Source organism: Nansenia antarctica (assembly GCF_963989245.1).
Source record: "Nansenia antarctica genome assembly, chromosome: 4".
NCBI lineage: Eukaryota > Metazoa > Chordata > Actinopteri > Argentiniformes > Microstomatidae > Nansenia > Nansenia antarctica.
In genome coordinates this window covers 40700756-40710941 of record NC_137689.1, presented here as the reverse complement: position 1 = coordinate 40710941, position 10186 = coordinate 40700756, and positions in this window count along the sequence as shown.

The window sequence follows — 10186 nt, the reverse complement described above, 5'->3', positions numbered from 1 at the left end:
GTCATAGAAAAAAAATCTCTCTCTTCTCCCTTTGGTGGGGCATTGCACAATTGCCCCTAATGAACCAGCCTCCCCTGTTACAGTGCATATACACTTATGGAAAAAAGTATTGGGACACCCGAACATCACACCCATATGTGCTTGTTGAACTTCTCATTCCAGGCATTAATATGGAGTTGGTCCACAGCTTCCACTCTTCTGGGAAGACTTTCTACTAGATGTTAGAATATGGTTGCAGCAACTACAATTTTAAATCATTTCCCTTTTGGATTATTTTTGTGTAATTATTTCATATTATACATGTATTGATTATAACAGAATCATTACAGTACATGTTTTGGGATGTTTGAAACGATCTGCAGGTATGGCTAAATTGAAGAAGTATTCACTGATGCATTAACATATACGAATTGAAACAAAATGTATTTCTTTATTGACATAACCAACCGTAATAGTATTATATCTGCTATGTTATTTTACTTGGTAAATTAAAAAATAAATAAATGATTGCTTACAAAGTAGCTATAGGATGCCATAACCTGAGCAATTATAGAACAAACTAAAGTGAGAGTCTTATTATGGTATAGCGATAAGGTTTAAGAGATAGATAGATGAAAGACAGGATGGATCAATTAGAGAGGGGACAAATATATAATACAATACAAAAGGTTAATCAGTATGGGTTATGACAGGTGAAAAGAAGAAAGGATGATGCTAGGTAGTTGAAAGGTTCGATAGATATTCGTTTGGAAAGATAGAAGGTTAGATAGATAGTCTGTTAGAAGGTCATACAGTGGCTATCTAAAGTTAACACACAAAACCTAATATAAACATAATAACAAAGTCAAAACACGTTTTTAGAAATGTCTAAAATGCAAATGTATTAAAATTGAAACACTGAGTCCATTAATGCAAGGATAATAGTTATTGGAATCAATATCTCTCTGATTTGCAATTACACACTGTGTGGATCAGGTTGTCATTATAAATTGAGCAAATGGAGATGAACAAAACTGCTCAGGAATGCGACCCTGAGGCCTGGGGAGACTAACACAAATCTACAAAGTTGGATGGTGGAGATGAAAATCACAGTCGATGGGACAACATCATCTCAGTCACTACAAAATTGGTCTATAACCAAGTGACCAAAAATAATCCCTTACTGGAAAAATAATCGACCTCATATCCATAATTGTGTTTGCAACAATGAATTCAAGTGATACAGCAAAGAAAGTGGCTGTAAATGTGTTTGTTTGGTTTTACTACAAAGCATTAATTTTAGTGCAAATCCAGCACATGCAATGCTGTTTCTGCACCATCTCTCGTGTGAAGAATAGTGGTAGCAGCATCAAGTTATGGGTATGTTTGTCACTGGCAGGGACTGAGGAGTTTGTCAGGATCAAGAGAAAATTAATAAAATGTGCTGTGTTGGTAGTGACATCCTAATCTACACAGGGTGTAATTGATTCCTATGCAAATCAGAGACTCTATCAAAACAAAGATATTGATTCTAAAATGAATTGCTTGTATGCTTTTGGCTCTTTGGCTATTTGATCTCAGATGGGTTAGAGTAACAGTGTCTTCAATGTCATTCACTTCTATCTGAGGTCATTTAGATGTACTTTCCCACCCTAGAGAATATTAGGGCACCTACTGTATGCAGAACATACTGTTGTCACACCGGCAGTGTGTTGTAGCCGGCAGTGCCTCTTGCTCTCTCTCTCTCTCTCTCTCTCTCTCTCTCTCTCTCTCTCTCTCTCTCTCTCTCTCTCTCTCTCTCTCTCTCTCTCTCTCTCTCTCTCTCTCTCTCTCTCTCTCTCTCTCTCTCTCTCTCTCTCTCTCTCTCTCTCTCTCTCTCTCTCTCTCTCTCTCTCTCTAATTGGCAGGAGTGGAGTCAGGTGTGCAGGAGTCAGGTGTCAGAGTCCGGCTGTTGTTAGCCCTCCATAAAGACCTGGTCCAGCCTTCACCGCTCTGCCAGATCGTACCTTCTGTTACACAGGCAGTTCACGTTTCCAGCCTCCTTCTATTGATACTGTCCCGCCACTATTCACTATCTGTTAACCTGTGTTCCCTGTATCTGCAGTACCTCAGCCAGTGACTCCTGCCGCCAACTCCAGCCTCCTGTCTAACTGCCTACCTGCCCCACCAGTCCTGTCCACCTGCCTACCTGCCCCACCAGTCCTGTCCACCTGCCCCACCAGTCCTGTCTACCTTGCCTGCCTGCCCTACACCCCTACCTGCACTACCTGCCTGCTTCGCCTCTCTACTGCCCTGCCTGCCTGCCCTCATTACCTGCCTGCTCTGCCTGCTGCCCTCCTTACCTGCCTGCTTCTCAACAGAAGCCCTGCCCCAACTCCCTGGTCCTAATAAATACATCCAGCTTGGGTTTCACTCTTCTGCCTCCTGTCTGTGTCTGTGCTTGGGTTCACTAGTCTGGTTGTCACAGTACCATCTGACCATGGAACTGAACCCAGCAGACACAGCTTCAGTGCTACGGGCAATCTCCGACCAGGGCAGGCTACTCGGGCAACATTCTGACGCCTCACGCGGGCCAATTCCTCGAGATGTGGAGGGTTTTTCGATCATCCTGTCGCTGGTGCAGCAGCTTTTCAGTCACACTGCCACATGCTCCCTGCAGAAATCAAACAGGCCCAAACCCTAAAAATACCCTAACAATATTTTAATCTAAGCTAAAAACCTTTATGTTTTGCAGCAGTTATGATTAAACACAAACACTTCTATCAATGTCTTTTATCCATGAACTATTATCTTATTATTATGTTTTACCTATTTACTTCTTATATTTGCTTTTATTCATTGTAATTTTTATTTTCTTATTATGCTCCTCCTATATTTGAAAATACATTAATATATTTTTGTATCTCTTTCATGTAAATGAAAATGAGTGTTGATACAACATAATCTATGTTGACAATGTTTTGGCTCAATAAAAAACATTTGAAATAAAAAAAGCATTGTAACACAGAGAAAAAATCGACCAAACACAAATTTCAAAGAAAAAAAATCTGAGTTTATTTAACTTGCCAAAAAAAGTTGGAGTCGATAGAATGCATCAATTGAAAAGTGTGTAGAGTGTAGACCATACACATTTCACCTAAATAGCTCTGTCTTTCAAGCTGAATTATCAACATGACTGTGACACATTGATGTTACTGGAATTTTCAAACAGCTTGTAATCACTGCAAATTCCGATGTTACAAAGTTCTGGTCGGACAATATTTTTAACTCGATTACAACCATTTACTTATTTCAGTGGCAACGTGTTTTTCACTAAGAATTGTTTTAGTTGAAATAGGGTAACATTCTGGGCCAGATATTAACTAGTCATGATCTGACTTGATCTGGCCGCTCTCAGGGTCTGTCTATGCTGCTCTCTTTCAAGCTGAACAAATGATCAAAATGAAGAGCTTGTAAATCAGTGCAAATTATGTTTCCGATGTTACACAATAAGTGCTGGTTGGAAGAATCTGCCATTAATGCGGCCAGATCAAGTCATATCACGACTAGTTTGTATCTGGCCCAGAATAACACCCTATTTCAACTAAAGAAATTGAAAAACAGTTATTTCAATAATTAAATTTAGTTATTTCAATAAAGTCTTCCAGGCAGAAAGAATCAAGATTTTTTTGGGGTTGAAATAGGGTGACATTCTGGGCCAGATACTAACTAGTTGTGATATGACTTGATCTGTCCGTTACCGGGCTGGTCCGAATTTGTCTGGGTCCGTTGGAGCTGGCTGGGATGGGTTACACTGAGGCAGAGTTATTTTATTATAGTGTCACGTCGCACCCGTGGATGTCCATTTGGTATGACTAGTGTTAAAAATATATTTATTTAACAGTATTATTTGATTGAAGCATTCCAAGTATTTCAGGGTTAGTTTGTTTACACACAACTGAAAAGAGTTAACCTTAGTTACTCAGACTTGTGTGCATAGCTCCATTTCTTGTGTGTGAACAATGGAGAAAAACTGTAAAAGAACAGTGAGAGCAGGCCCATCAGATGTTTCTTTGCTCCACCTCTCTGTGTTTCTCTCTCCCAGTGAGCATTTCAATCGCACGCTTCCTGTCACATGGACTGGTCATGTTTCTGTCTCATGGACTGGTCATGTTTCTGTCTCATGGACTGGTCATGTTTCTGTCACATGGACTGGTCATGTTTCAGTAATTGACGATCATGTGTTGGTAGGTAGTTTCTATGTAGTGAACTACTTTTTCAAAGTAGCTTTAGTTTGACAAATTACAGGATAAAAGTTGCCGGTATAAACTCATGTTTGTAGATTAGGCCTATTTTGTAGCCTAGTGATGCTTTAATTTCTGTGGATTCATGAATTTACTTTGCTTTATTTGATAGCATAATTTCAAAGCAGCCCATAGGTTTAGGTTGGCAACTGGTTTGGAGTCATGATAAATGGGACAATGAGAGGCACAGGTGGTTTGTGCGAGGTAGCCTATTGTTGGATTCTCTAGTGCTCAATGCCATAGGGAAATGTGCCTCCAGAAAAGTTTTGCTTCCAAAAGAATCTCGATCAGGCATTTCCCCCCTATCCCGTCCCTCATCTCGCTATCTAGGGGATGTTGCCTCTTGAGGGCCATGTTGTGGTGTTTATTTGATTCATTAGGAGCTCAGGGAGAGGTATTCAAGGATCAATTAATGTTTATTTTTGTAAACCGAAGGAGCTATTGGCCCTCCATCACACAGAGGTATATACAGTCCTGCACTGTATGGAGATTGGAGACACCATGGAATGTTACATAACACTTCATTTCATTATGACAACACAGATTGTATAATTATAGGTAATGTGCCCCGTGTTATCCACAACTGAAAATAATCAACACACGGTGGACATTCTAAATTAGCCTGATAGCTTCTCAAAGGCAGCCTGGTTCTTTTGAGCCTAAAACCAACAATTGGCTCAAAGATGCTATCTGAAAAAGTTTGTACTCTCCTCTTGCTAATTTAAACAGACAGAGCTATCTTTCTTTTCAAAGTGTCATGGCTCTGTAATGGCCAGCGAATTAAACTATAGGGCTGGAGTGGGGAAGGGTGAGTGAAACTGTCTTCAACTGTGGGCTGATGTCTTCTTCTGCTGTCCTATCTCATTGCAAACCTGAAAACTATTGTGTTGCTGTGGAGGAAATTACATCTAACACATGCCTGTATTGTATGAAATATGTTAATATTCCTGTGAAATATGCAAAAATAATCTTAATGTAGAAAAATATGTCTTGTTTTGTTAGAGAATTACAAGGGAACTTGAAACGATCAAATGAATCACACTGCAAAGGATCTCTGGTCAATCCATCAGAATGTATGAGATGATGGTGATAGTCAGTGTCATTTCAGTGTAGGCACTCAGACACAAACTGTGGATGAATGATGTAGTATCCAGCCTGGTAAGGTTTAACCACATGGAAACAGCTGTATCCAGCACTTAAAAAGAAGAAGAAAAAGTTTAGATTAAAAACACTTTATCTACTATTATACAACAGTTAGTTCCGACCAAGTAATTTGATTGGACAAGAGGCATTCCATGAGTGCTGATATACAGTATAACAGCACTGGGACTTTTAATTATATGTATCACTCCGAAATGACCGTTAATACAAAGTAGCTAGCCTGCAGATGTTTGTGTTCAGGTTACTAGGCAACAGTCCAGTTGCGGAACTATTTTTTGTTGACGGAGCCAAAATAAATGATTAAATAAACAAACAAATCATAATCTGTTGTCACTTATTACTGTTAACTAATAAATTGCGCCTGCGGCCTCGCGACCGAATCACAGCCGTGTTGATATTCAGTATAACAGCACTCCCTCTCGTGTGATATTGCTTAATTCATAGTCCTACACTACGGAAGCCCTGAAGCGTTAAGCAAAAAAATAAGGAAAGTGTAGAGCCACTGAGTTCATTGGATCATTTGGACCATTTACTTAGTAATTAAGTCATACCGCGATAGCTAATTTGTTCGAAAGAGATTATTATTCAAGTAATTTTAGCTTTTAGTCATAAGCTTCTCCTTAACCAAATGTGACACGGTCTGGTCATTTGGGCTGCAAGTTGGCAACCAATAAAAATGTTCTGACTTTTATTTTGAAACACGGAAATACATTTAATTGAAAACACAAACTCTCTGCAACGCAATGGATTCGGTGAGTAATCCCCACTGCTACCTAGTTAACTATAACACTACTTTACATTGTTAGCAGGCTCACAAAACAAGCTGAGTTAGTTGATTAGCGTGCGTGTCATTGATTTTCAACAACGCTGAAACATTAAATCGGATGCTGACTTGCTGACCAATTGACCAGACCATGTCACAATGGTCCTTGTTGCTGGATGTTCATGTGGCTGACTGTTGGCTCTACGTAAAACAGCATGCAGGAAAGATGCACACATATAAGGGCCCTTGCATCTCCCCGGTGTGAACAACCCAAGCTTCAAATAAAGGTCTCCTTATTAACAGCCTTGCGCATAGCTGCTTACTGAGTATGGTTCTGTGTTGGTGCACATCCTGTATTCAGGTGCTGCACCTCTGAGCTGATTTGGTAACAATATGATTTTCTTTTATTTATTATTGAATGGCAACACTTAAGAGTCTATTCTGATGCCATTTTGTGGATTGGTAATACAGTGCCCTTAAGGTGTTCGAGTGCGGCTCACATGCCTGTAATAACTCTGCATAACCAGTAGGTAATGTGCGTACGTCAAGTCAATACCTGACGTAGAGCTACGATCGTTTCCACGGTCAAATTGACTCACTTTGAAATTTTATAAAGCACTACTTTGACGTGGTTTTCTACGTATGCTCTACGGGTAAGATCAAATTTGATCCAAAGTACTTTCTATAAATGAGGCCTCAGGACTAGGCTTAAGTCTTGTCTGTGAAACCGGACCCTAATTAGCTAACAATCTTTAATAAGCAATTTAATAATTCTAAACTGTTATGTTAGGGAGTATAGAGCTAAAAGAAGACACAATACTCCCTCTTTCCAATACTAAAGGAGGGCACTGTAGATAATAATAATTTTAATTTGGCCATTTAGCAGACACTTTTAATCCAAAGCGATTTACAATTATGAATTACAGGGACATTCCCCCTGGAGTAACTGAGGGCTAAGTGCCTTACTCAAGGGGCCTCATTCATAGAACGTGCTTAGATCAAATTTTGATCTTACCCGTGTCGTACATAGAAAACCACGTCAACGTAGTGATTTATACAATTTCAACGTGAGTCAATTTGATCGTGGAAACGATCGTAGCTCGACGTCGAGTATTCAACTTGCTTACGCACATTACCTACTGGTTATGCGGAGTTATTACAGGCATGTGAGCCGCACTGGAAAAACGTTGCCTACTGTAATTCATGCGAAGTTTAAGTGGCTCGTAATAAAATTAACGATGTTGTTACCAGCCGAGAAAATGGGTTAAATTCAAGATTTAAAGGGAACTAATGTTTATGATTGTATTTCAGTCTTTCTTTATATCCCTCCGGAGCTGTCTATCTCTCTTCAACATGCCTATGCCTTGCCCGGCCACGCGCTAAATGATACTGGATTTCGAGTTGAGTCGGGATGAGGGGGAATGGCACCCCCCCTGAAATAAAAACAGTCCAAATCATCCCCCTTCTAAAACTGCCATCCCCCCTTTCCATCCCTTATGTCATTTTATCAATGAACGTGGTATTACTGCCCTCTCCCGCTTCCAGACGCACGCCTACCCTATAATATAGTATTAACGCCCTGTGATAGCGGCTCAAATAGCGGCTGAATGAAGCCAAGTGCTATAATATAATATAATACAGACAGTATATAATATTGTCAGTATTGTCTGTCTGTATTATATTATATTATAGCACTTGGCTTCATTCAGCCGCTATAATTGAGCCTCTATCACAGGGTGTTAATACAAACCTCATTCACCTGCGTTCAATTCCAAGTATGATTGGTATTTATAGAAGGAAGCACGTACGCAGCTTTAAACCATCTCAGCCCGTTTTATAAATAATGCTTACGTCCGTTTAGAAAAATGTGCTTACGTGAAAGTCAAAGATGACGTTCAAGTACTTTTTTATGAATGAGGCCCAAGGGCACACTAGTGGTGTGGTTTCAGGCGGGATTTGAACTCACAACCTTCCGATCACAAGTCCAACTCACTATCCACTAGACCACCACTACCCCTGGTACCCCTGGTATCTGCATCATCTATTTCTTCACATGTAGATATGATATGACTGCATAACGGAATAGGAATATTGACCTAGGGAACATCTCTGAAAATGATGCACGACTACAGAAACAATCAAAGCTTTCAAAGATTACACATTGTATATAATGCATGTGTGAAGTGAAAATATGTTTTATCTCTTGATTAATTATGGTACAGATGTCTCTTTCATTTAAGACCACAACAAAGAGTGTGGGAATTCATACTTTTTGAATTATTCTGGTTTGTTAAGTGCTACATTGTTACGTTGCCTACTCCACAAGCTCACCTGCAGAATTAGATATTATTTGTTACTTTGTAAAACCGTGGATAGTTTGTTGACTTCCATTACTAATCTGAAGACTATCAAAATAAAGTCTTGCCATGACACATAATGCGTAGGTGAGAATGAGCTTTACCATGAATCATAAGTCAGAATCAGTGTTACTATGAATCATAAGTCAGAATGAGTGTTACCATGAATCATAAGTCAGAATGAGTGTTACCATGAATCATAAGTCAGAATGAGTGTTACCATGAATCCAGTGTAGAGTTTGAGCGAGCCCTCCGGTAGTGGAGCTGTGGTAGGTGTCTAGCTCCTGGGGGGTCCTCATCTGGGAGTCCCTTGGGAGGGTCAATGCTTGAGTATCTCCTGTCATACACAGTAGATTTAGAAATCAAATGTACGTAACTTATGGCTCATAGTTTGGTGGATATGCTGTGAATAAGCACCAACATGCAGTACCATGTGTTTCCATTGTTAGCTACCACTTGGTATGGTTTGGTTTGACACTCCATTACATTTGTGGTTTGTCAACAACTGTCAGTGTTTTTGGTAACACACTAATTATACATGAATAAGCATTGAATAATGCATTAATGAACATGAATGAATGATAAAAGATTGTATTTACAAAGCATGACTTATTTGCACATGGATTAATGATGGTATTAACAGCGGAAACGCCTATCCATATCTCCAAATAACCTCAGCTTGTTTTTGAAGTTGTGTGTGCAAAGCGTGCCATACAGGGCACGCCATAGAGGGAAACAGATGTTCTGATTAATCATTAGCGGGCGAACACGCATGCACGCACGCAGCATTACGCACCACAACTGAACGCCATCATTTCGGAAAATTGTCATCTATCCATTAAGAGCCCATGGGCTTTTTTTTTCAAATCTAAAATTGTATATAATGTATGTGAAACTAATGTCTCAGACTACAAAGGCTGTGGCTCAGGAGGTACATCCTGTGTCCAATGATCACAAAATCTGTGTTTTGGCGGTTCAATCTCCGCCTGGCCACATATAAAAAGAGCTGATGCATAATAAAGGTTATGATATTTATATCATAATAAAGGTTATGATATTTATATCATAATAAAGGTTATGATATTTGTTGAAGTGCCTCTTGCTAAGATGTTTCTAAGACGATAAATAATATCACAGCACTGGTTTATACCAGTGGCGACTGGTGATAAACATTTTGGGTCGGGCACAGGTTATGGGGGCATGCTCCACGGGGAAGAATATCAACTTTAAAATCTGGATTTTAGCATGAGAATATATGTGTGGTGGCCTGGGAAAACCCTTCACATGGTGGCATTTTGACATTTTCATTTTTAAATATTTCCATAAATTAGAAGTTCTATTCATAACTGGTTGAATGACTGAGATAGCCCTTTATTTTAAAAAGTTATGAGCATTTTAATGTATCATGTCAAAAAAAGTGAAAGGTGAGAAATGCTGCCCCCATGCTGCCCCCGACCCCTTTCTCCTCCGGGTCGGGGGAGGAGCCTATGCAGATTGGCCGGTCTCGTTTGTCTGCTTGTGATGCGGTGTTAAGGCGGCTACACACTAGACGACTTTTCAAGTTGTAACATCGCTGAGCTTCTCACACTAAACGACCGTCGTGCTGGTGTCCGCGTCGCAGCGGCGCGCAGACCTTGCAGCAC